General features: G+C 40.7%; 1 protein-coding gene across 1 annotated transcript in view; it reads right to left on the reverse strand.

Moving 5' to 3' along the window:
• Fmo-1 (Flavin-containing monooxygenase 1) overlaps positions 1-26,747 on the reverse strand; it is a 401,881-nt gene that overhangs the window by 374,311 nt on the left and 823 nt on the right. The window lies entirely within an intron of this gene.

Below are 26,747 nucleotides of genomic sequence, written 5' to 3' on the forward strand. Positions count from 1 at the left end.
ATAATGACTAAATTTCCATGCATAATAGTACACCTTTGGAAATTCGGTTTACTTATTAAATGGTTAGCACCGTACCTTTACTTAATATTTTCCTAGTTTGTAATCAGTTTTACATCAACGTGTTTGTCAACATTTTCCATGGTCTTACCAAACACACTGTTATTCATGAGCTTATAGAAATCTTTCTTAAACTCGTTAACTGCATTTGTTCTTAAATCATTGTTGAGATCGATATATGGCTTTAGCCACGGTGACTGATTGAATTCTAGTACGCGATGATTTTTGGTTAACTTCAAATCATGCTGCAAACACTGTTTTAAATTCCGATAATGTTCGACATACTTAGATTTGTCAAACAAATTAGCGATTAGCATCTTTGTTGTTGATGTGATGTACGAAGACTTCATATTTTCAGGACAGAACGGTAAGTCATTATGATAAGTGTGTAACTATTTAGGATACTGTAAGTCAACTTCAAGGAAATACCCTTTATTATCGTCTAGGTGTGCAGCTGTCAATCGTCAATTTCGTACTGAGGTAGCCAGCGGAAACCACTTAATGGTAGATGCTGACTCATTGCCCACCCATATTGATTGTTAGTATCAAGATAAACAATATACTGAGATTCCTGACTGGAGTCAAAATTCGGCATGTACTTATTATTTGCCTTAGAATAGCGCCCACTACACAGACTTAGGCCACCTCGAATAGACGATTTTATAAAGTGCAACATATTGATGTCTGTTAGCAGTTCCAAATTCACTTGCATGTATTTTAACATAGCATCCCAAATTAACCCAGGCGCTGTAAAATCCTGACATGGATCAAGACTGTATGTTTTCTTGCAGACGCAGCGAACATTTTCGAAAATCAGGTAAGAAAAATACATCTGTCTTTAAATATAAGTCAGAGTATTCGCCTCGCATTTGGATGTGGAACTGCTCCCACATACGTTGTGCATGTCAATGGTCATCATCACTAATATGAGCTGAATTAAGCGAGCTGTAAAATGAATGTTTTGCTGGTAAGGCGCGTTCTTCAAGGCGTTCTAAGCAGTCAATATATTCATAACAGAATACTCCCCTACGCCGAATTAAATTAAACTGCTGTTCTTCAGGAAAAGCACGTCGAATTTCTGTGAATTGTTCTGGTTGCAAATTACTCGAAAGTTTATCAGGGCTACTCTCCATAAAGCGAAACGAGTCAAGAAATGTCAGTATTATAATATGCTCCCCATATACTTTTACTCACTTTTTAAATGCAATATACCGCTCTTTTGTTCTGAGAGATGATATCTATTTTTTCATCTGAAGCTCCAAATTGTGAAATAATAAAATGTGAGTCGTAACCAGATAAGTTATGAGAAATTACAGGAATAAAGTTTGGAGTTCTGTACTTAAGATTACAGCTATTATGAGCAGTGCATCTGTACATGCCAGTTAAATGGTTATGATCGAAAACTTTAGGTTATTTTCAGAAAATTCACCATCACAAATACTGCATTTTGCAGCACGTTGATGTTCATTTAACTGAATTTCGGTAAGTGGTTTCATGAGAACGTTAGTACAGTATTTAGATTACTGCTAAGACGCACTGCATCACTTTCAAGTCTTTCGAAAAATACTTTAGCAGCATGAGGTCCTCGATACAGCTCTAAGTTGTTAAGCGTACTATCATAACCGCACTTGGTATAATACGCGAAGCTATACGGGACATGCATGTGTGTAGTATTAGTAAAAGAGATGTCCGGATTAGGTGCGCATGTGCTGAATGGTTTGAAGATGGCTTCAAAGTCTGCATAGATGACGAAAGGCACCCACAGCTGCTTGTTATAATTCGTAAATTTCAAAATATTATTGCCTGTAGTAGGTATCTCTGTACATACATGATTGCAATTATTTTTAGGATGGTTTGTTAACTGATCTTCAGTTCTAAAATACTGCAAGCATCTGTCGCATAGCCACTTTTTACCATCATGTTTTGACAACTGACTACTAACAAGTCTACGCAAATTTTTAATCCAACAAAAGTGACTATTCTCACTGTTTTCTAAACAGGGTAAGTTAACATGAGTTAACATGTATAATACAGAGGACCTACAACAGAATTTTTGTCTACACCATACACATTAATGCTAATATTATTTAGTTATTCAAAGCGCTTAATGTCCTTTAACTGCATAGGAAATTCTATACCATCTAAATTTAGTTGTGTTGAATAGTGAGGATACGATGATGTTCTTTTGGTTACGTCTGATTTCGCAGGAATTAAAGCCGACACAACAGTCCATGCTAAAACACGCCTCGTCATTGTTTTGAACGTTCACAACAGCTTCCTTTTGCTTAATCCATGTCGGCAGCTCGATGTATGAAGATCCTCGCAAGGGATTGTACTTATTGATGTTAACCTCTAGATACAAAATTTCAACTAAAGCCCACTCTAATTCCCTTTCTTGAAATTCCTCGCTCTTCGTTGAAATAACGTTCGAGATATCCCTAAATACATCACTGAGATTAGTTGACTCACTCACTACAAAATTCTTGGTATTAAATGATTTAATTTCACTTATGTCACTTTCATCTGTGCTCTTACTATACAACGCTGAAAATCGAAATTAATTTAAAATAAATTATGATCAGACAAAGCCTTTTAAGAAGCTGTTGCACATCCGCTTTAAAGCAATTTAAAATGTTTCCGGTGCTTTGAAACTTCTGACTAGTACGAATACTGCAACTAAAAATCCTACTTTTAAAAGCAGTATTAATTTCTTCGATGTTTGTATTACTAGCACTTCTATAAGCATTGCTTTTATGTGCATTACTTCGTAAGTGACCTTGAAAATGTGAAGATGGTACATTAGTGTTACAGTGTTCGCAGTGTATAGTTTGAAGTTCTTCAGTGTCTTCATTCTCCTTGGTTTTTTGTTACTACAGCTTTCTACATCTACATCAGCATTTATACGCTTTCTTCGCGTAGCCTGAGGGTTATAGTCGCAAGTAGATACCTGATGTACTTCTACTAAGTGAGCCTGGTGTTGCCCTACATTAGCGAAATACCCCCCACAAACTTCACCCAAAGCAGATGTTATGCTAGGGTGTTTTGTTTTAATATGGCGTGCAAGGCTATCCCGTCTTGTGAATGTAGCCTCACACTGATCGCAGGGGAACATAGTGTTGTTGTGTTTAGCATCTTTAAGTCTGACAAGGTTGCAACGCCTTGCAAAGCTCTTAATGCATAAATCACAGTTATACATAGTAGATGCTGATAGAAGTATTTCCGTTAACTGCTGCAACTTGTTAAATCTCTGCGAAAATCAAATACATTAAATTAAGTATTCGCAGGCTACTTTATGAAAGAGAACAACCATTTACCAATAGAGATTAGACGAAAGAGTAAATAGTTGCAATGTTAGGAAGAAACCAAGTTTCATCATATAGAGGTCAGACATTGTCGCGAGTGTGAAGTTAAAAGATTACTAATAAAGATTGAATGTATATGTAACGGAGACCCACATAGTTGTAAAAATCGGAAGAAACCAAGTTTTTACCTATAGAGGTTAGATATTATGGTAAATTTAATTTAATGTTCAGACCCTCTGTCCAAAATTAAAATCCTTGTGAGAGCCGCGAATTGAACCGGACGCTTCGAGAAAGAAACTAGCATGTGATCCCTGCACAACGAGGCTGGTAATATAGCGCAAACGTTCATCCAAATTACTGTAGTTAAACCTCCGGTATGAACACCAGAATAGTAAGGGTAACTAAGTTTAGGTTGTAGGAAAATTCCCACCTTCCAATACTTAATTCCTTTACAGCTAGTCTATATAATTATAAAACATATTCCAACATTAAATCTAGTTACACTATTTAAGGGGAGGTTGTACCTTCCTAGGGGGCAAAATATCAAAAAAAGTTTTTTTGCTCATAAACATTCCTTGGAGTGTACTTTACTAGATAAATATGTTTTCGAATGGCATTCTAGCCATTAAAGGCTTTAAATATTAATTTCCTTTAAGAGCAGCACAACTTGCCACGCCCCCTTTCGCCATCTGTCAACTTCTTGAACTTCAGATATTTAATTTTAGCGGTATGTTGATTTATGTGAAGATATTTCGTTTTCAGGGTTGGCTCCTCTGTTCACGCGGAACGACTTTCACTTGTTTCTTGTGTTTCCGGCGCGTTTTCTGGACATGTTTACATCCGAAAGTTTGTTTTTGTGACAACATGCCTCGAATTGGAAGAGTGTATAAGAAATGTAAAGGAGGGCCTGGAAGAAAGCCGAAAGCAAGTGTAGTTAGTGGTAATAATAGTGCAAATTATACGGATTTTGTCCGTGGGAGTGGTGCAGGCTGTTCTAGGTTAGATTCAACATGTGCTTCAACTTCATCAGTGATTGTGAGTGATAATTCTGGCAGTGAAAATATTAGTGCCAGTGCTTCCAGAAGAAAGCTGAATACTGATTCAAGTATAGGATCTTTTGTAAGTACTCAATTTAATAATGAAGAACATACAGGTGGCAATGTTATCATAGATATTGAATTGTTGTCATCTGCCATATCTTCATTTGCAGTCTGTAAAGCATGCCATGTTAGTGACAGTTTATTTTGTTGTGAAGATACCACTGCAAGATATGGACTTGCTAGTAAACTATTTCTGAAATGCAGGAACTGTAAAGCTCAGTATTCATTTCGTACCAGTAGGAAGGTTGACAGTGGGTATGAAACTAACATTAGGTTTGTGTATGGATTGCGTACTATAGGTAAAGGTGAATTAGCTGGTAAGACACTATGTGCAGTCATGAATCTCCCAAGTGGCCCAACAAGATTCCAGAAGTATACAGGTACATTATGTGAAGCTGCTAAGCATTGTGCTATTGCCTCTATGAAGGCTGCTGTCAGTGATGCAATTGAAATTAATGGTAATTCTACAGATATTGCTGTGGCTGTTGATGGAACGTGGCAGCGTAGAGGGCATACTAGTCTGAATGGAGTAGTAACTGTAACAAGCATGGATAATGGCAAAGTGCTAGATGTAGAGGTACTGAGTAAGTACTGTCATAAGTGTAGATTTATAAAAGATAATGAAAAACTTAAATTACATAAAGAAAGTTCTGAATGTAGTGTAAATTTTGAAGGGTCCAGTGGGAATATGGAAGCTGCAGGTGCATTAAACATTTTTTCCAGGTCAGTTGATATGTTTGGGGTAAGGTATGTAAAATATTTAGGGGATGGAGACAGTAAGAGCTTCAAAAGTGTGGTAGAAGCAAAGCCATATGGCGATGTCAGTGTGGAAAAGCTGGAATGTATTGGACATGTCCAGAAAAGGATGGGAACCCGCCTTCGCAAGTTGAGGAAAGATATGAAAGGCATAAAATTACCAGATGGAAAACCACTATCTGGGAAAGGTAGACTCACAGAGAAGGAGATAGACAGTTTGCAGAACTATTATGGTATGGCTATTAGAAGGAACTGTGACAGTGAGATGAAAATGAAGCAGGATATCTGGGCAATTTATTTTCATAAACTATCAACTGACACGGAGTCTTGTCATGCCTTGTGCCCAAAAGGACCAACCTCATGGTGCAAATACAACCGTGCTATAGCAGCTGGTGAACAGTATAATCATAGGCACTCATTGCCTGTTGAAGTGTGCAATGTAATAAAGCCAGTTTTTAGAAGTTTGACTGATCAAAACCTGTTGCGTAAATGTTTGCATGGTAAAACACAGAACCCAAATGAATCATTTAATAGTGTAATATGGTCTAGAATTCCTAAAACAGTATTTGTAGTTAAGGATACATTGAATTTGGGTGTATATGATGCAGTTGTGTCATTTAATGATGGTAATGTTGGTAGAGTTAGGCTGCTTCAAAGGTTAGGCATAAAACCTGGGGAAAATATGGTGAAGGCATGTTCCGAGTTGGATGCTGTCCGTGTCAAGAAAGCAGATTATGAAGTTATTATGATGGCTAGGAAGGCAAGAATGCACTCAAGGAATGCTAAAAGGGCCAGGGAGGATAAAGAAAATGCAGATGACCCAGGATATGGTGCAGGGATGTTCTAAAGTGAGTAACAAACTATGTTCAACTTTGAAACCTGTTTTCTGAGATTTTATATTTTTAATCTTTAAGTACATTTTTCTCAGGAACTAAACATCACAGAACAGTATAACTTAAATACCACACAGGTACTGGGATTAACATTATTGATGCATTTGTTGAAGAGTTTAAGTTTAATATTTCAGAAACTACGAATTAATAAAAGTGAAATATTTGGATATTTTGGAAATTATTTTAATAACTTGCAAAAAATTCTGTAAAAATTACATGATAAAAGGTACTTGCCTACACAAATAGGTCAAAGAAGAGAAACCCTTCCTCTACCAGCTATTAAAATTTTGTAACATTATCGTGAACAGTTCAGGAGAAAAATGTACCTAAAAGTGACCAATTTAACATTGTGGGTATACAAGGTACAACCTCCCCTTAAAAAGTACATGTTTCGTTTCTAATGCGGAACATCTTCAGCTAAACGAAAAAGGGTACAAAAATTGGCACAAACGAAATAAAAACACATCCCTTTTTAGCTGAATATTTTCCGCATTAGGAAAGAAACATGTATATGTTTAAATAATGCAACTAGATTTTAAGATGAAATATGATTTATAATTACATAGAACAGCAGTAAAAACAAATAAGTATTGGAAGGTGGGATTCTTCCTTCAACCTATCCTTAGTTGAGTTGATGCCAATACGGGACAAAAAAAGATTTATAAGTTGTAGCAAGGGTAGTCAAACAGGAATCACTTACTGATAATCATTATACGAGTCTACTGGTAACAATCCCCTAGATATGTCAATGTTATTACTAAGTCAACGACATAAGAGAAAACTAAAAGCATTTATGCTTTCACTGCGGCCAGTTTCTACGAATGCATAAACACAGCTACCGGTTTATGTTCTGAATTTCCTCGTTAAGTAAGTAAAACGTAAATCCTACTTGTACGCATTTAATTACTTTAAAAGTATCTCTATGGTTAATTAATTAAATATAATAATATTTTCCTTTATTAATGTAAACGTGGTTTCATATATATAAATACCATTTTATGTAACCACCGTTGCTCCTGATATAATGTGAATGAGATACATTTATTTTCATTTGAGAACATAATACTTCCAGCGGAATATTCCTCCAAACCATACAAATGTTTTTAAAGTATGATTTGACTTTAGATCAGTATCACACCAAACAGCCACCTGGATATGACAATATACCGGTTGGAACTTTACAATTCATTACCAGTCATTGTCACAGTTTGGAATATATATACCAAGGAGATATATATGTTGCACATCATCACATTATAATCACATAAATATCGATATAAAATCAGTCAATTTTGTAAACAAATTTTTGTTACATAGTTCTTAATAGTAGTATACACTTTTTGTTTTAGTCGCCAGTAGTGAGTGTACTTACACAGGTTGGTAACTGTTGCTTAGCGTGAAGCAGACATGTAATCAACACATTTTGCTGTTTATGGTAATGAACACATGCAAAGAAAGAAAGATATGATTTAGGTCCTGACTCGATTGGCCATCACATGATCTGTTGTGTTTACTCTGGAATCACGTCTTTGGAGTTCATATGTTTTTAAAAATATTGATGTGGTAGTCATTGGGTTTCTTGAGGATACGTGGTGTAGATAGTGTGGAAAGTACGCTATGTGAATCGGTAGGGATAGTGATACTTTTACGGTAGAATCGTCTAGCATATTTGAGGGCTTCTCTAATTGCTAGTGCTAGTGGCTTTAGGTCGCACCGACACAGATAGATCTTATGGCGAAGATGGGAGAGGAAAGGGCTAGATATTGGAAGGAAGCGGCCGTGGCCTTAATTAAGGTACAGCCCCAGCATTTGCCTGGTGTGAAAATGGGAAACAACGGAAAATCATCTTCAGGGCTGTCGACAGTGGGATTCGAACCCACTATCTCCCGGGTGCATCTATAATTGCAATAGCTTCTGCTGCGTAGATAGAAATATGTTCTGTCAAACGATAACCTTGAGCTTCATGTTGATCAGGACAATAGATTGCACATCCTACGCCGCTTTTCGGTATTGTTGAGCCATCAGTATAAATTTTAACAGACGAAGGATACCGAAAAGTCATATCATATTGACATAACTGCGCCAATCTGCTATCTTTTTGTAGATATGTTAGCGATCTATTCACTTCCATAGGGCATATACAGTGCTCAAATGGAATATCATATATGTTTCCTGTACTCTTTTGACAGTATTAGGTCAGTAGTGAGTCTATATACGTGACAGTTTGCAGCAGGAGATACCTTTTATTGAAAGAACGGCGGTCTTGATCGTCTGCTAAGTGTTGTAATCTTCGAAGATGTGAGAATTGTTTAATTGTTAGTGTGAGTTTGCTTTAATATGAACTTTTCTGAAAGAAAATACGCACGCATATTCAAGGGCATTTTTGCACCATCTAGTGGAAGAGGATTAATTGGCGTGGTTTTCATAGCTCCAAGACAAATGTGAATGCACTAAAAAATTGAAAACGATCCGGTTTATTTAGTAGGCGTTTATTGCCACTGAAATAAAACATGCAGCCATATTCCACCTTCGAGCGGATCAGCGTGCGATATAGAACTATTAGTACAGATGGATGTGCTCCCCAACAAGTTCGACTTAATGTGCGTAGGATATTGTTCCCTTGTTCCAATTTTGGAATAATACGTTGCATATGAGCAGTCCACGTGAGTCGGGAATCATAAACCAGTCCGAGGAGTTTGTTTTGTGGTTGAACCACGATGTTGTGTAATCCCAGGATGAAGTTATAAATTGGTGGTTGAATTCTTCTTTTTGTGAATATTACTGCCGAGGATTTACTTGCAGGGAGGTCTGGCCCATGCTGATGTTACCACTGATTTACATGCTGCATTGCATCTGAAATACGTCACTTGGCAGCAGGCATCGTCGTCGCTGAAGTAAAAATGCGCACGTCGTAAGCATACTGAAGAATGCTAACTCTAAAAGGCAGAATATTTTCCAAATCTCGGGTATGAATGGTATTTAGTAGGGGACTAAATACTGCACGTTGAGGGAGTCCTTAGTTCGATCGCCGTGGGCCGAGAAGTCTATGGTTATGACGAAAATAAAGCCATCTAACATGTATAAATTGATATATACCCGACTCAAAGGTTGGAGGAAATCCAAGAGTAATCAGTTTATTCATTAGTATTGGTATTCGTACATTGTCATACGCAACTGATATATCCAAAAATCGAGCAGAAATGTAGTGCTTATTTAGAAAAGCTGTACGAATCGTTGTGATTAGTATGGCATGGTTCTTATACTTGGCACGACCCTTGGGGAATCCATTTTGAGTTGAAGTTAGCAAAGATTGTGATTCCATCCAATATTCCAAGCGATTTTAATCATTCCTTCCACCGTTTCTCCAGTGCAGGAAAAAAGGAAAATAGCTCGATATCCTGCTTGGTCTTCTGGCTCTTTTCCTGGCTGGGTACTACAATTTGTGTTTTCCATGACTCAGGTATGCATTCTTGAAACCAAAGTTCATTGACAATCCGGAGGAAAAGCTTCAATGTTTAATCGGGAAGGTGTTGTAACATGGGGTAACGGACCTCATCTATGCCCGGTGCTGTATTGGCGGAGTTCCTAATGGCCACTCGGAGTTCGTTGATTGTAAATGTACACGGTGGATAACTAAGTGATGGTGGCGTAATTCTATCAGCAATATCTTCTAACCAAGAGGTATCAGGCGACGAATCCTGAGTACTCTAATTTCTGTTGCGCAAATGTCGTATGCGGTACCATTCTTTTGTTATTGGGGTCGTCCTTGTTCAATGTGGAGCAGTATTTTTGCCAACTTTGTTTCTTAGTTTTCTTGAGAAATCTCTTAGTTCGAGAAGAACAATTCTGATAATGTAGGTATATTTCTTGGCTAGGGTCTGTTCGAAATTCCCGGAGAGCCTTCCGCAATTGCTCAGGAACAATCAGCATTCCATCATGCTGTTCGAGTGTTCTTCTTCTGACCAGGAGGTTTTCTTATGGGGATAGATATAGGAGCAGCACGTTCCATCATCTCTACAAAGGTATTACAATTGTCCATTGCAAATGTCTGGGTCGGGAAACAGCATGTTTCTTCAAGTATTCTCTCTGTAAAAAGCGTCCAGTCTGAACCATTGATATTCCACTTGCTTGATGGATATGGTGAGGGGTTACTCGTAGGAGAAATATCAGTGTTTACAAGTATTGGATAGCGATTTGAACCAAGCGGGTCTTTAAGTACATACAATGAGTGATTGTGGCAGTGACGGGAGAGCACATTGTTATATCAACTGCCGATGGACGATGATGTAAGTACGGAACTAGTGTTGGTGAGCCGTCATTCAATATGGATAGATTGTAAGTGTCCACTACCTCTAAAATATTGCAATCTTGTGGGTGGGTGAAGGCACACCTCCAGGTGGTACTGTGTGCGTTGAGGTAGGGTGGTGCCAAGGGTGATTCCAAACTGCCGGTATTATAACTCTGTCTGGTTTACAATATATTTAAAGACATGTGAACTCGAGCGCAAGTGAATGGATACGTGCTGCAACGAGTTGTAGACCAGGATATACCCCCACTGTGACAGGAAATACGTTAAAATAAACTGCGTTATATGTGAAAAGTGACAACGTCTCGAAAATTGCTGCCACCTTGATACCTATAGACCAGGTTCACGCTCTAAACTTTCCTTATTAGGTATGGCAGATCTAGCATTCCATTGCAGGACCTTAAAACTCATTGAATTTATCTATTAAACTAGGTATTAATTCTCGAATGACAAGGGGATTTTCTATGGGTGTTGTCTGAGACGAAGTGATTATATGCACGATACATTGGACTAATTCTTCTATAATGAAGTTATTTCGATTGGTGGAATGATCAGGAATGTTATGTGGATGAGTTGGATATGGATTTTGTCTAACATGTGTAACTGGTAATTGTTGAGTAGCAAGCACTCGTTGGTGTGGGGGAGGGTAAGATTGGGAGGGAGGAGGAGCTTCTTGAGGAGTAGACTAGAGTGGAAATGGAAGGAAGTTGTCGTTGCCTAGGCGCGGTATCATGTGGAGAAAGCAGCCGTTGTTCCTGTTGGCATTGATATTGTGGATGGAATAACTGACGTGATGATTGCATTGATGGTAAAGCACTATAACATTGAGTTTTTAGTATAGATGAATTTTGTAGTAGTTGTGTTGGTAGGGGAGGAATTTCTTCGCGACTACTGTGTTGTGGTACAGTAGAAACCACCTGAGCGTATCCCTGACTTTTCTGCTCTACTTCTGAATGCATAGGAGGTGTGTATAAAGCATTTGCCCTTTTCATGTCACGCTGTCTAATGTGCACCGGACAGTCCTTATATGAAATAAAATGTTGACCTCGACAGACAGCACAACAAACTTCCGTGGTACTATCACAGTTTTCTGTTAAGTGTGGACCCGCACATCTATAACATCGCGCTATTCTTGACTTACATTGTCCTTGACGGTGGCTTAAACGTAAACATATGTCACACTGCACCACCGGGGCAACGTATGGTTCCACAGCACAGCGAATTCCCAACATAGCTATATGGGTTGGGAGGGACTGCGATCGAAATGTGACGAGACACACTGGGATTGTTATAACTTGATCTGGGGTTTTATGCGATCTTCTTGTATATGCTTTAATACGCACAACTGGATATGGACAGACAATGTAAAATTTCCTTTCCGCTTAACATGGTGTCGACATTTCTGATTATACCTTGTTTATGTATTAGGAAGTTTGGAATGTAAGCTTCTAAATTTCTTTGTTTAAAAACATCATATTGTACAATTAAATTTGCAGATCCTGCCGTACGAGCTACAATTTATAAATGATATTTTCCAATAGAACTGATGTCAACCACTTCCTTTATAAAGGCATTGTCATGTTGAAAAAACAGTTTACCTATCGACATAGTGTGTAGTTGGTCAAATTTACTGTTCAACCTTTCCACGAAAATACAGTACGGGCCTGTCTATGCGATTATATCTATTTTCTTTACTTTGGTAATTAGGCGTTCTATTATTACAACTAAGCTTATTTGAACTTGATTGATTAGTTACTAGCATGGCTTGGACCGAGGGATTACTAGATGTTGAAGTACTGGCGTCTGACATATCCATGTCTATCAACTTTTCTACTTCGTTTATGCTACCATTAGACTCTCCTACCATTTGTCCACAAAATCGTTTAGCTGCTTGATTAGGTAATTCTATACTATTATCCAGTAAGTCATTTCCGTGATGAGGAGAATATACGTTATTACCTTCCGATGTCAGTCTCTCTTGTAGTGAGGGGATATTAGTGGCCGTGTTCAGAACTCCGCGTTGTTGTTACTGTTACTGGTCCTGCTGCTGCAGTTGCTTCTGCTGTTGACGTTGGTATTGCTGTTGAGAATAGCATGCTAACTGTTGGTGATCATCACTGGCAGGTGCTGGTTGAAGTTGTGATGTTCCGTTCGAAAGAGTATGGTTCACTGAATCTAATTGAGGTAGCGAGTCTTTCTTATAGCATGTCTTTAATGCCAATTTTATGGACTTCCCCGTAACTTGGGGGTTAGCCATTGTATAGTATTGACTAACTGATACTAAATTTGTCCACAATTCACTGTATTGAACTATAAACTCTGATTATTTAACTAATGAAATGTGAATGTCCGAAGATGGTTTAACTACCGCACTATTGTGTCTCACTAGCTATAGCGGAGTCGAGCTACGTTAAAACCTGCCTGTCCGGCTGCCCGCCAGGAACGTCCATACAAAAATGTTCATATCTATATTCACGTTACAATGCTAGCACGTTTGGTGTACAAAAGATCCGTTCATCTTGTGGCCTACAATTCTACGCGGAGTTAAATCATTGGGGATGTAATTTCCCATTCAAATTGTGATCACAATGGTGAGATGCTACCAGCAATTTCACGGAGATATCACTGCGGACGTGTTTAAATATATATATGTTTCAAATAGGGTAAAGGCTACCATCTTACCAGAACGTGTAGTTAATATCTTCTCAGTAGGGTTATAGTCTCACGCAATATATTCTACACTCATGTCGTTTCCAGTTTAATAAAATATTGGCTTTTTCTAAGTGTGCAGGCATGTTGGACATATGTTTACAGATTGTCCTGTGTAATTATTATTATTATTACCATTATTTTTATTATTCAAATAAACTACATTTTCGAGATTACTTCAAGGAAAAACGCCAGGGAACTTGAAATTTGCGAGGTAGAGGGTTTCCTTTAATGTAACAAGTTGCTTTACGTCGCACCAACTCAGATAGTTCTTATGGCGACGAAGGGACAGGAAGGGGCCAGGAGTTGGAAGGAAGCGGCCGTGGCCTTAACTGAGGTACAACCCAAGCATTTGCCTGGTGTGAAAATGGGAAACCACGGAAAACTTTCTATTTTACAAGTTGTTTTACGTCGCACCGACACAGATAGGTTTTTTTGCTAGGGGCTTTACGTCGCACCGACACAGATAGGTCTTATGGCGACGATAGGATAGGAAAGGCCTAGGAGTTGGAAGGAAGCGGCCGTGGCCTTAATTGAGGTACAGCCCCAGCATTTGCCTGGTCTGAAAATGGGAAGCCACGGAAAACCATCTTCAGGGCTGCCGACAGTGGAGTTCGAACCCGAATACTGGATACTGGCCGTACTTAAGCGACTGCAGCTATCAAGCTCGATTCATTCAATGTGCCATTGAATCTACTGAGATGGGTCTGCCGTATGTAAGGACTAACATGCTCAAATTTGCACTGTACACTGGGTTTATGGTAATGAAATATGTATGGGGAATGCACGCCAAGTTTGGAAACACACTTACAATGAGGTCACAACATAGTGAGAACAGTTATTTAGGCTATTTGAGTTGTGGTGTTCTGGAATTACACGTCACCTTCGCAGACACTGTGATGACTGTACTATGACTCAGTTCGGTACCTCTAGCACAGAGGCTAATGGAAGCTCCAACTTTGTTGCCATCCGCACAAAATATTGACTTGGAAGTACACACGCATTGCCAATAAATCTTCAAGGAAAAAATGGAGTAAAATGGATAACTATTTTTCCGTTAAACATGTAGGGATAGCGCATATGCTGTGCACTCAGTTTGTGCCATATACAGGACTGCGTGTTTTGAAAAAATGTGCAGAACACTGTTTTCTTACCCTATAATGGTTACTTTAATTAAAAGTGTTGCAGCACAAGGCTTGTTCTGGCGTTGGTCATACCTGGTGCACTTGACAGTTGTAGCTCACTGTTTATAAGTGAAGTGGCCGTCCGGGCCATGTGCATGTAAAGTGGTAACCATTAAGATACAACGTGGTTATGGAAATCGTTCTTCCGGTCTCCTCGGGACGAGAAAGCTATTTTAATAAGTACGGTATACATATTTATGATTCCGTCTGAGCAAAACACAAGAGTGTGCTCGCTTTGCACTTGTTAAACAGGACTTTGGGAGGTCACAGTTCAAAAGAGTGCTGACCTTACTCCTTAGCCGTATAATACTCGAATCGCTGGGGAACTTATAAAGGAGATGATTTGTTAATATTTTGCGGAAATTCCTCTTTTTTACTTCGTACATTGGTACTTTCCTCAATCCTATATTTCGTGTCGAGAAAGAACATTTTCTAGGATGACCATGTAAAGTGTTTCAGATTTGTTATTTAATCAGTTCAGAGATTAATATATGTTTCATTATCTGCCATATATGCTTGGGAGTTCAGTCAGTTTGGTTGCACCGGTTATTGTCAGTTCTGTAATGTTTATATTTACAGACAATGCAGACGGTCGTTCGTGTTCTCTGGTGACAGGTTTGAAGGTCGCTGGTTGCGCTGTTCCATCTTGAGCACGTCAAAACGGGACGTGACGATTCACGTTAGTACTGAGAACGTGTGTGAAATGTTTTTGTGACATTCGCTACAACGATACCGAAACGGACTGACCCTCACTGGGAGGGCTACATAAAAGCCATTTCCGATGTTAAATATAGCTATTCTGCAATCCAAGGAATGTCCAGGAAGCGCGATTTCTTTATAACAAAGAACGGGATCAGTGTACTGAATAAAACAGCAAAGGCCGACTGGGCTTAATTTCAGAGGGAAAAAAGCAGGCAAATCCACGACCAGCCACCAGCCGTACACCAGAAGTGTTGAAGAAAGTGAAGGCTCTTATCTCAGGTGGTAATCCCCACCTTCGAAGGACTATCGCACTTAAATTGGAGATATCTGTTTCAACAGTTAACATCATAATTAACAAGGACCTGCAATTAGAAAAGCGGCATAAGCGACGAGTTCACAAGTTGTTGCCTCATCACTTATGGCAACGTCCCACAAACGCTAGAAAGTTGTATTGGTTCTCTCCGGCAGAGGACAGATAGAAAAATATATTGACGTTAGACGAAGCATATGCGTACCTTAGTGAGTGTTACAAACCCGGCTCGATTTAATACCTCCCTAGAGATAAAGTAAATTATCAAACATTGTACGAAGAGTGCCAGGAAAGTTTTCCAAAGGGTTTCATGATCATTGCTGCTACAATGGCAAGTTAACCATTCGCCATGTCGCTAATATTATGAAGGTGAACTCAACATACTATCAGCAAGAGGTTTTAATACCCATTTAAAACACAGATGTCCCAGGTCTGTAAAGGATGTCGAAAATTCAGGTATGGGTGCATAAAGATAAAGCATCCAGTCACGCCTCTCGTTCCACTCGTCTGTTCTTATGGATAATGGAGATGGAAACTGGAATCCGTGCAATTCCTTTTACTGACATTCCGGAGAGGGCACCCGATGGGTCATCCATGGACATTAGTTCATTCGGACTCCTAAAAGGGCCATAGGAAATTTACGTCCACACTGGCCTCCAGATAGTCTGTTAGGAGGGGCGGGATAAGAAACATTTGCTAGTTCTGCGAAAAAGTCTGTTGTAATGGAAGTTACGTGTACGGGCTATACAGAGAAATGTTGGCTTGTCAACTGAGCATGATCGGTGGTGGAGACGTGGCTTTTCCTAAGCTAATTACCCTTCAAATATCATCCCCAGAGATCCCGCACGACCTACTGTACATAAAAATGAAAACTCATAATTAGCTCAAATTTGTACTGTACACCGGGTTTATGGTAATAATGAAATCAGTTTGGGGAATGCAAGCCAAGTTTGGAAACACACATACACTGAGGTGACAACATAGTGAGAACAGTTAGCTTTTTATAATTCATACGTTTATTTTAGTTGTGGTTTTCTGGAATTACATGTCACCTTCACAGCCACTGTGATCTTCAAAGTGTTCGTTTCGTGGATTCAAACGAAATCCGAGAACACTCATCTGAGAACGCATGAAAATAATTAACAATGTGGATGATTTTTTAAAGTGATCCGTTGCTAAACAATACCTTGACGTTGGTTTAACATTGCTGTTACACCTGCTCCACCAATAAGCAAGTAACAAAAGCGACTCCTAATGTTACTATTATAAGGCACTGTTATTCTGCTTGTAAAATCGAAGACCGAGGTACACCTTGGGCACCGTTCGTTATTCGTAACTCAAGTGCCTCCGATAAGGAATTCTGTAATGTGGTTATTGCCATTGTTTAGGTATGATTTATCTGCATTGCGTCCTATTAGACAATATTGCCAAATATGTAATACTGGCGGAATACTAAGCATGCACAGAGAAAGCGAGACTAAAGTGAAATTTCTGATTCCTGTGCATCGACGGAACACAAGTCCTTTTAATATGCTATGTTTCAGGACACCCAGACTTATACAAAATGAGTTCTGTGATCTCAGAGCGGTTTCGAATTTCTTAAATAATTAAGATGAGATTATAATAGTACACTATTATTATTAACTAGAATAAAGTGTAAACGTCTATATCAACGGGATATTAGAAATTGAAACTGGACACCGTTCTTCGTCATGTAAGCCTCTCGTGTGCTGAACATTCTCTTAAAGTTTTGCTGCATTATTTACATTCCTAAGAAAATCGGATAGTTCAGCACCTTTCTAAACATGAATTTGAAACCAACTATTCCCCTTGTTTTTTATGTTTTAATAATATTATTTGCTTCACGTCCCATTACCTACATTTACGGTTTTCGGAGATTTCCCTTCTTGGTAGCGAACGTATTGTAATTATGATTGTGTACAGAATAAGGAAACTTTACTTGAAGCTTACCATCACCTGTAGCTGATCTGAATATTATAGCACTCTTGTTAGGAATATATATATATATATATTTACAATTTTGCTTTAAGTCGCACCGACACAGATAGGTTTTATGGCGAATGCAAGCTCAGGGCCAACTCGCCCGGTTGGGATATAATTTTTTTTTTTTTTTTGCTAGGGGCTTTACGTCGCACCGACACAGATAGGTCTTATGGCGACGATGGGACAGGAAAGGCCTAGGAGTTGGAAGGAAGCGGCCGTGGCCTTAATTAAGGTACAGCCCCAGCATTTGCCTGGTGTGAAAATGGGAAACCACGGAAAACCATCTTCAGGGCTGCCGATAGTGGGATTCGAACCTACTATCTCCCGGATGCAAGCTCACAGCCGCGCGCCTCTACGCGCACGGCCAACTCGCCCGGTTGGGATATAATTAGGATGTACTAAATATAGTTTCATTTGTCAAAATGAGGTCTAATTATGACAAGATATTCGAATGAATCTGAGTTTGCTGTGTTTAACTCTGACCATGGGTGCCTATGTTTCACTTCATGTACATCAACGAGCCCCGGTAGGTACAAATCCCGTTGATCCTTTGTGGTCAAATTGTAAATCTTTGCAAATATGTCCATAGAGTTGTTATTACCAATCAATTCCAAGAACTTCTTCATCTGAAACTCATATGAAGACATAAGTGGTAAGAAACATTTTTAATTTACTGACATTTATTAAGTTGTTTCCGATATAATATTTAGATCATGTTATATCAAGTCAGGAACAACAACAAAATAGGTACTTTCTGGAAACGTTCTGTGAACTACATTATAATTTAGTGTTCTAAAATTCAGGCTAGTATACATACTTGCAGGTAAATCCAGCCATTTTTCCTGTAACTTACATACTATTGTCCTTTCAGTCTGACACTTTTTATCACATATCTTTTATATTTACACACGCCACATATACAACGCGATGTTATGATTTATTTATTAATTAATTTAAAGAGACAAGCATTTACATCTCTAACTACAAACACATAATATTTAAATTAGACGGACCTCTAAATCTGCCGCTTGGCGTGGCATTATCTTAGCTTCATCTTGCGCCAGTCACCTCTGAGCTTAGCCCCTCAAAATTGCAGGAGACATTCTTCGCTTAAATACTACATACACTGATTTTGCACTCGTCTTGAAGCAACACAACTTGATTTCCTTCATGAAACTTAACACTAAACTTTATTCTGTACACACATACAACAAATAAACTGCTCAGCCTAGTGTCGAGAATTCAACTAATGCAGTTCGTGGAGATTTCCAACTGCTTTTCCTCCCGGTTTCCCACAGATGTGAACGACGGTGAGGCCGAAAAGCTTATCTATGCCAGACTACAACATTCCTCCCCTTACCGATTGTCAAAATAACCTTGTCCGCAGTCATTCAAAGAGCTACTGTATCTATGAATCTGCTGTCTCCCTATGCAGAAGTTCAGGAACTTAAAATATTTAATTTATGATTTTCCTCCGACTGTGATGGATGTCATAAATGAAATGTTTCATTATCTAAATGGCCTTCGCTCCCCATTACCACTTGGGAAAATATTCGTCCCTCAAGACAACTGGCTTTAAATATTCTCCAAGTCTATTTCTCACACTTTAAGTCCTCTTCTTAATGTCACGCGCCGTAGGTTCACCCTCTCGGACAATTGAATGATGACAGACTTTCTTCAGCAAGAGCCAATTCTGTGACGTGAGTCGCTAAGCCACGAATGTTGTGGCCTGTCAACCTATGTTGGTTTTGAGAGCCATATCATAATAGTGATTACTCCTGTGTTAATATTAGTGAAGAATTTGGGTTCGGAGTATGTTTTTGTCATTTGCTGGCCAGTATGTGGCCTGGCGCATATGCGCAATTTGTGCTTGTTAAGCATTTAGTAATATTACTGTGAGAGTGAAGCAAACATGCGGACGCGGTCCACCCATCCAGTGGATGACCATGCCCGATGTTGCTTAACTGTCTATAACAGCTTCTACGCTGTTCCAGTGCTTTAGTGGAGAAGAGAGGAAAAGAAGGCTTGGATGTTAATGATGAGGAGAAAGCTTGCAAAGCGTCTTGGCGGGAGGCTGGTTAGGGCTTGTTCTAATATACGGTGGCCGGCCTATACTGGGTAGTGAGGAGGCTTTTTCTTGGTAGAGGATGGTGGGTTTAGTTAACAATTAGCTATCTGCTTGGCATGACGGGGAGAGGGTACTGGTTTTGGGTCGAGAGTAACTTGATTAGGAGTATGTTTAGGAGGGTGGTTGTGTCTTGGCTGGGCTGGTTGATGTGGTCATAGGTAAGGAGTCATGGGTTCGAGGGTGGCGGGATTTTAATGTTCAGTAGGGGAGGAGGTGTTTTATGTGTATGTACGTGTTGTGCCCGCCTGTGATGGGTTTTAATTGCCTTTTTTACGAATGGGCAGCCAGGGAATGAGGCTGCATGGCTGCCGTGGCAGTTAGTGCACCTCGCCTGGTCCTCCGGTACCGTGCAATCATTGTGGCGTTTGGGTCCCCCACATCTGTTGCAGCGGGTAGCCTCTGAGCACGGGGCTGCAGAGTGGTTTAGCTTTAGGCAATTAAAACACTGTGTTATGAGTGTGGGGCGGGGGGGGGGGGGGGAGGCGGGTTCGAGTTTCTGTCGAGGGGGAGTGATGTGTTCTTTGACTTGGGGGCAGGTTTGCTACGTCTGCTCCTAGTCTGGGTGTATCTGGATTGTGTGTCCGAGCCCGGCTGTGAGACTGATGGGATCTCAGTACCGGGTTCGGGTGCTGGCAGTGGGGAGTGTGGGGAGGTGTCGTCTGTTTGTGTTACTGGCGTTATGGTGTTTTCTAGTGTTGGTTGTGGAGAGAAGATGTCTGTGACTGCTGGCAGAGTGATGTCAGTCTGTGTTGCTATGTGTACATTGGCTTTGAGGGTTTGTGAGTACTTGGTAAATTTGTTTGGCGGGCGGGTGGTTTGTGCTTCTTTGTGTTTGATTGCGGGCTTGGTTTGTGTTTGTTTTTCTTCGAGGTCTGTGTAATCTCTTAAAATGTTGTAGTCAACAACGTGGAGCTCTAACTGGTGATTGATTTCAAAGTAGCCTTCTGTAGTAAGTGGGAATATGAGAGTGTAGCCGTTGTCTAATTCATCTGAGGCTTGTATGTGTTGTCGGAGACTGCGAATGGCTGCTTATATAAGTTTACGGTGATCGTGGCGTATTCGTAGTTGTTCTTGAAGGCTCTGGGGTGCAACGTTCGGGTAGGGAAGAACCATGGAATGATACGTGGATTCGGGTATGCCAGAGCGGATCTGAAATGGCTTATGGTAGGGTGAGTAGGGATTTTGGAATTCTCAGGACATGGTGGTAGAGGGTGAGTTCTGATTGTGACTGGGGTGTCGGTGTCCCGGCTACTCAGTCCACCAGTGTGGTCCCGACTGGGTTAGGGAAGGTTTGTCTTGGGTGTTGTTAAAACACTGGAACGGTCAAACTCAGTAGAGGACCGGTTTTTGAGCTACTTGGGGCGGCTCAGTGAGTACCGTCGGTTCAGGTATAGTATCACAACGTGACAAGAACCGAGCGAGTGACTACACTGAGTGCTACTGACAAATTGCTTTGCGCCCACACAATGACAGGCAGGCTGGCTGCTGACTCCGGCCACGGACAGTCCTGATTGACTGTATCCAGGAGGTCGGAACGCGCTGGGAACAGCACCGGCTGGCGTTCTGCGGCAGGCGGCTGGGGCGAGGGGGGCTCGCGGACTGACCCTCTTGCTTGAGAAAGGGGTATTTATGCATTCTCTAGAAACGCTCCGTATGGCGTTATCTACTGTTAAGCAATCATTCCATTTGATTTCTTTGAGACTAACCCCAGAAATTCCACCTATTATTCCAGTCATGATGGTGTCGTTCGCTGATTTTTCCTGTTTCTTTAACGGAAGTAATTAATTAACAAATTTCGTGCATGATGTTTCCCGCGCATTTTGACCGTATGTCCTTGACACGTGTGTTCCACTCGGCCAAGATAGATGCTACCTTCTCTCCGAGCCTAATTATTTACAACTCCACCCTGTGGACTTAGATTAATCAAATATTTCCCAAAATTCTTAATAACTTCCTGTATTTCTTTGTTAATGACAGTGCCGAAATCTCTCACAATGAGGATTATTAGCCAGAATTTTATTATTTATTACCCGAGGTCTTCCGAAATGTTCTGACCTCGTTCAATGATTTGGTGGGTCTCCTCCCCCTGTGAGTTGGCACATAACGAAACAGGAAGTGAGCTTGCAACAAAAATATGGGTGCACTCCATCTTGCAGTTGAAATTTCAGCAAGGTAGAACTATGGGCTCATATAGGTAAAGGCCAAGAATACCAATACTGTATATACTTTGGGTGTTAGTTAGTTGATTTTCCCTTGCACTAATTTCTTATCCATGAAAATTTATGTTTGAAATTCAAGTAAATTCAAGACATCATACAGCCTTCATAGAATTACCTCAGGGACGAGCTGGATGTCCCGATGGCAGTGTCAAGCACCCTACCTTCGTTCCTTTCAAAAACGATTGCTCCTCGCACGAGCGTCAGTAGAATTATTTCCAGGAGGGTGCAGCTTAAAGCAGTGGCGGGGGGTGAGGGGGTGGGGTGGTGACAGCAGAGTGGGGGATTGGGAGAAATTCTTACAATCTGAAGTCAGAATGTGCTGTTTTGAAGTATTTTATCTCCTAAAATATGTCCGTTGAACTTCAATTAATTGCTAGTCTTTCCTGCAAATTTTCTCTTATTTCGGATTTTCTCACCTACTTCTTGTTCATCTTAGGTAAAAAACGGGTGCATAGAACGATTTTACGAAGTAACAAGGGCTATGGCATTGATATTAATGGTATTTTTTTGTTTACAATTTGCTTTACGTCACACCGGCACCGATAAGGTCTTATGGTGACGATGGGATAGGAAAGGCCTAGGAGTGGGAAGGAAGCGGGCGTGGTCTTAATTAATTTATAGCGCCAACATTTGCCTGGTGTGAAAATAAGAATCCACGTAAAACCATCTTCAGGGCTGCCGACAGTGGAGCTCGAACCCACTAATTGGTAGATGTTAACAGGAATTTAAGTAAACATCTTGTTGCGTTCACTGGTTCGTATTCGATTCTGTATATATTTTTTTAAAATATGGATTACATTTTCCACATTTTTGTATCTTCATTAACTTGCGTGCTTTGTTCGACTCCTTGGCTGAATGGTCAGCGTTGAGGCCTTCGGTTCAGAGAGTCCCGGGTTCGATTCCCTGTTCGGTCGGGGATTTTAATCGCGCGTGATTAATTCTTCTAGCCTGGGGACTGGGTGTTTGTGTTTGTCCCAACACTCTCCTCTTCATATTCAGACAACACACTACACTACCAACCGAAACAGAAACACGCAATAGTGATTACCTCCGTCCATATAGGCTTGGCGTCAGGAAGGGCATCCGGCCGTAAAACAGGACCAAATACGCATGTGCGACGCAGTTCAAACCGCAACCCCGCTGGTGTGGGAAAAGCGCAAAAGAAGAAAATTAAATTTCATGCATTGAATTTCCCTTCTATCGAATAAAAGTGAACACAAAAAGTTATGTAAATACAGGGTATATCTAAATGATGCCGACAAAAAGTCAGGGATGCTCATCGTGTTATACAAAGAACATTGGCGCAATCGGATTGGCGGAGAACATTTTTCGTTCCGAGAAAATGTGGTTACTCTGTTAGTTTCGGGCCCGCGATTGAGATTGACGAACTCGCCGTATTTGCTGTGCCAGAAAGCAAATCGCTACCTGCTGCTGTGCTTCCGGGAAGGGAGGATAAGTGGGTGTGTGATAGACGGAGACAGAAATAATGGCCCGCGCGAATGCACACGTTTCTCTTTCGTTTAGCGCAGTCATTTCCCGGCCCCAGTAGGCAGTATGCAGTTTTTCTTCATATTTTTTTTTGCTAGTTGTTTTACGTCGCACCGACACAGATAGGTCTTACGGCGACGATGGGACAGGAAAGGGCTAGGAGTGGGAAGGAAGCGGCCGTGGCCTTAGTTAAGGTACAGCCCCAGCATTTGCCTGGTGTGAAAATGGGAAACCACGGAAAACCATTTTCAGGGCTGCCGACAGTGGGGTTCGAACCTACTATCTCCCGAATACTGGATACTGGCCGCACTTTAGCGACTGCAGCTATCGAGCTCGGTTTTCATATTATGTACTAAGTTTGCGGTGTATATTGGTGAGAATCGCTGCATTTTGGCACACCAACAAAGAAGTAGTTGATATGTACCTAGCCTATGGCGCAGTAAATGGCAACTGGAGAGAAGCCGCACTGATTTAAGATGTCCAGCATCCTAACCGCAGTTAACATCGTTATTCATCCTTCGTGTCCACGGGCAGGCAAATGCGTACAGGAGGGAGGAATAAACCCCTCATGTGACACTAGTGTGCATATTTCAGCCCCGGTTTAGTGTCAATATTTGGGTCGGAATTGTTGGTAACTATTTTTTTTCTATTTGCCTTACATCGCACCGACACAGATAGGTCTTATGACGACGATTGGATGGGAAAGGCCTAGGAGTGGGAAGGAAGCGGCCGTGGCCTTAATTAAGGTACAGCCCCAGCATTTTCCTGGTGTGAAAACCATTTCCAGGGCTGCCGACAGTGGGGTTCGAACCCACTATCTGCCGATTACTGGATACTGGCCACACTTAGCGACTGCAGCTATCGAGCTCGGTGGTAACTCTTTACTTGGGTCGTATGTCCTACCTGAACGGCGAAGAATGCTACCGTTTCTCGGTAGAACCACTGCCTGGATTATTAGATGATGTTCTTCTGGGTATTCGGCAGCGAATGTGGCTGTGTCGTAGTTGCGCTCCACCATATTTCACGAACCGTGTCAAGCAGCACATATATGATCATTATTCAGGGAGACGGACAGGCCGTGGTAGTCCAGATAAGTGCCCAGCGCGTTCGGCCGATTAATTCCCATGGAAGTTTCTTGTTACAAGAAGATCGAACTATAAGATGACATGGGGGGGGGGGTACTGAAGATTCACTGCAATCAAAATATTGGGCGTGTTGTTTCCTTCCTTCAGTATTGCATTCCTTTTACAATTTTATCATACAGCAATGCATGATCGTGTGGCGACTGCCTTGCATCTTCGCGCGTAATAATAAGGAATGATATTCAGACCAGCAGACGAGAGGAGAAACGACTGGGTGCATTCCTTGACTGACAAGTGTGCCGTAAGTGCTGTGTGTGTGGTTTGATTTTTTACAATTTGCTTCACGTTTTTCCGACACATATAGGTCTTATGGCGGCGATGGGATAGGGAAGGGCTAGGAGTGGGAAAGTAGCTGCTGTGGTCTTTAATTTAGGTAGAGCCCCAGCTTGGTGTGAAAATGAGAAACCACAGAAAACCATCTTCATGGCTGCCGGCAGTGGGGTTAGCACTATCCCCCGAATTCAAGATCACAGCTGCGCGATTTTAACCACACGCCCAACTTACTGGATACTTGGTGTTCTTGTACTGTGTGTGAAACTACGGCTGCTTAATAAACAAATTGTGGTTATTGCCCGTAAGAGACAAGGACAATGTTCCTCGCTACTCGAACGAAGAAGTATGCGCATTAGCGCGGAGCATTATCTCTGTCACCGAATATCATACCGTACATCCTAGTTCCCCTCCCTTCAGTGAAGCACAGCAGAGGACTCTGCTCTCTGGCACAGCAAATACGACGGATTCGTCAATTTGAATCGCGCGTTCGAAAGTAACAAAGTACAGGCAACCTCATGTTCTCAAAAAGAAAAGTATTATCCGCCAATCCGATTGCGCCATCCTCCTTTATAAGAGTAAAATCCCCGATTTTTTGTCGGTATAATTTAGATACAACCTGAATTCAGTATTGTTACTTTTACGTCTTGAATTTCTGTTTATTGAATAACTTCCATTCTAAATTACACAACCTATTTTTCATACTATTTTGCCCTCTCGAGTCTTTCTTCTCCATAAGTCAGGGGTGTGCAAGTGCACACCACACCCATACATCCTACTCGCGGCACCGCCGGCTTCTCAGTTGTTCACATACGCCTTACTGCATCCCGTTCCAGGTTTTCAATTCAGTCGCTCTATCATGAAGGTTCTCTTTTATTCGAACTCCAAAATTGTATTACGAATTTCTTAGTACGTGCCCCTTCGTTAACTTATCAGTGACATTGATATCACTAGACTTTGCTCGTTCACCTCTGGTACACATTAAAACTCATTCCGGCCATGAGAAAAGACTCTAAGTATAAACCAATGGAGCACATAACAACACAGATATCCTACAACAAAGATACCGACTCACAATCGGAGACCACCACGAAACACGATCATAGTACTAATTTTCAAGTTTTGTGTTATAATGGTTGAAAGTTTGAAAACCGTATGGTATTAACTTAACATTTTAATGAATCTGTCTGATACAAATACTGTATAACAAAAAAATAAAAAAAATTTAGTGTAAAATTAAAATACCATATTAGAATTTAGGTAATGCCTGAACTTTCTTTTGGAAGGTCGATCAAAATTACTGTCAAAATATGCAATTTTATAATTCTATTACAATTAGGGAAAGTATACACAATTCCTTAATGTTCCTACACCACGTGCTTAAGTGCAACCTAAGTTTGTAAAGTAAGGACTTAGTTAGCAGTATTTGCCTTTCTAAATGCTCCGACCAACAGCCGTATATTCTAAGCACAAATAAAAAATCTATAAACACACAATCATTCAAAATTCTTTCAACCATTAAATTATGTTTATTGGCTTCCTGCTGAAATTTAGGTTAAATTTAATTATAAAATGGGACTTTACTTCTTTCGATACATCTTCAGAGCGTTTCCACTGACAGTGTTAAACAGCCGATTGTGAATAATTGGCCATATGATTCTTTACAGTCGTATTTTTTCGACACAATAGATTTCACTTCTTTAAAGTTGCTGTCTTTGTATCAACATTTTCTGTATCACAACTTGAAGATTGGATTAAACGCAATTTATAACCACATATCGCAGAGTAACTTCAGATAAGTCTGCCTCGGGGAGTAGTGGTCAGTGTGATTAGCTGCCACCCCCGGAGGCCCGGGTTCGATTCCCGGCTGTGCCACGACGTTTGAAAAGTGGTACGAGGGCTGGAACGGAGTCCACTCAGCCTCGGGAGGTTAACTGAGTAGAGGTGGGTTCGATTTCCACCTCAGCCATCCTAGAAGTGGTTTTCCGTGGTCTCCCACTTCTCCTCCAGGCAAATGCCACGATGGTACCTATCTTAAGGCCACGGCCGCTTCCTTACCTCTTCCTTGTCTATCCCTTCCAGTCCTCCCATCCCCCACCAAGGCCCTTGCTCAGCATAGCGGGCGAGGTCGACTGGGCGAGGTACTGGTCATCCTCTACAGTTGTATCCCCCGGCCC

This window comes from Anabrus simplex, chromosome 2 (genome assembly GCF_040414725.1).
Source record: "Anabrus simplex isolate iqAnaSimp1 chromosome 2, ASM4041472v1, whole genome shotgun sequence".
NCBI lineage: Eukaryota > Metazoa > Arthropoda > Insecta > Orthoptera > Tettigoniidae > Anabrus > Anabrus simplex.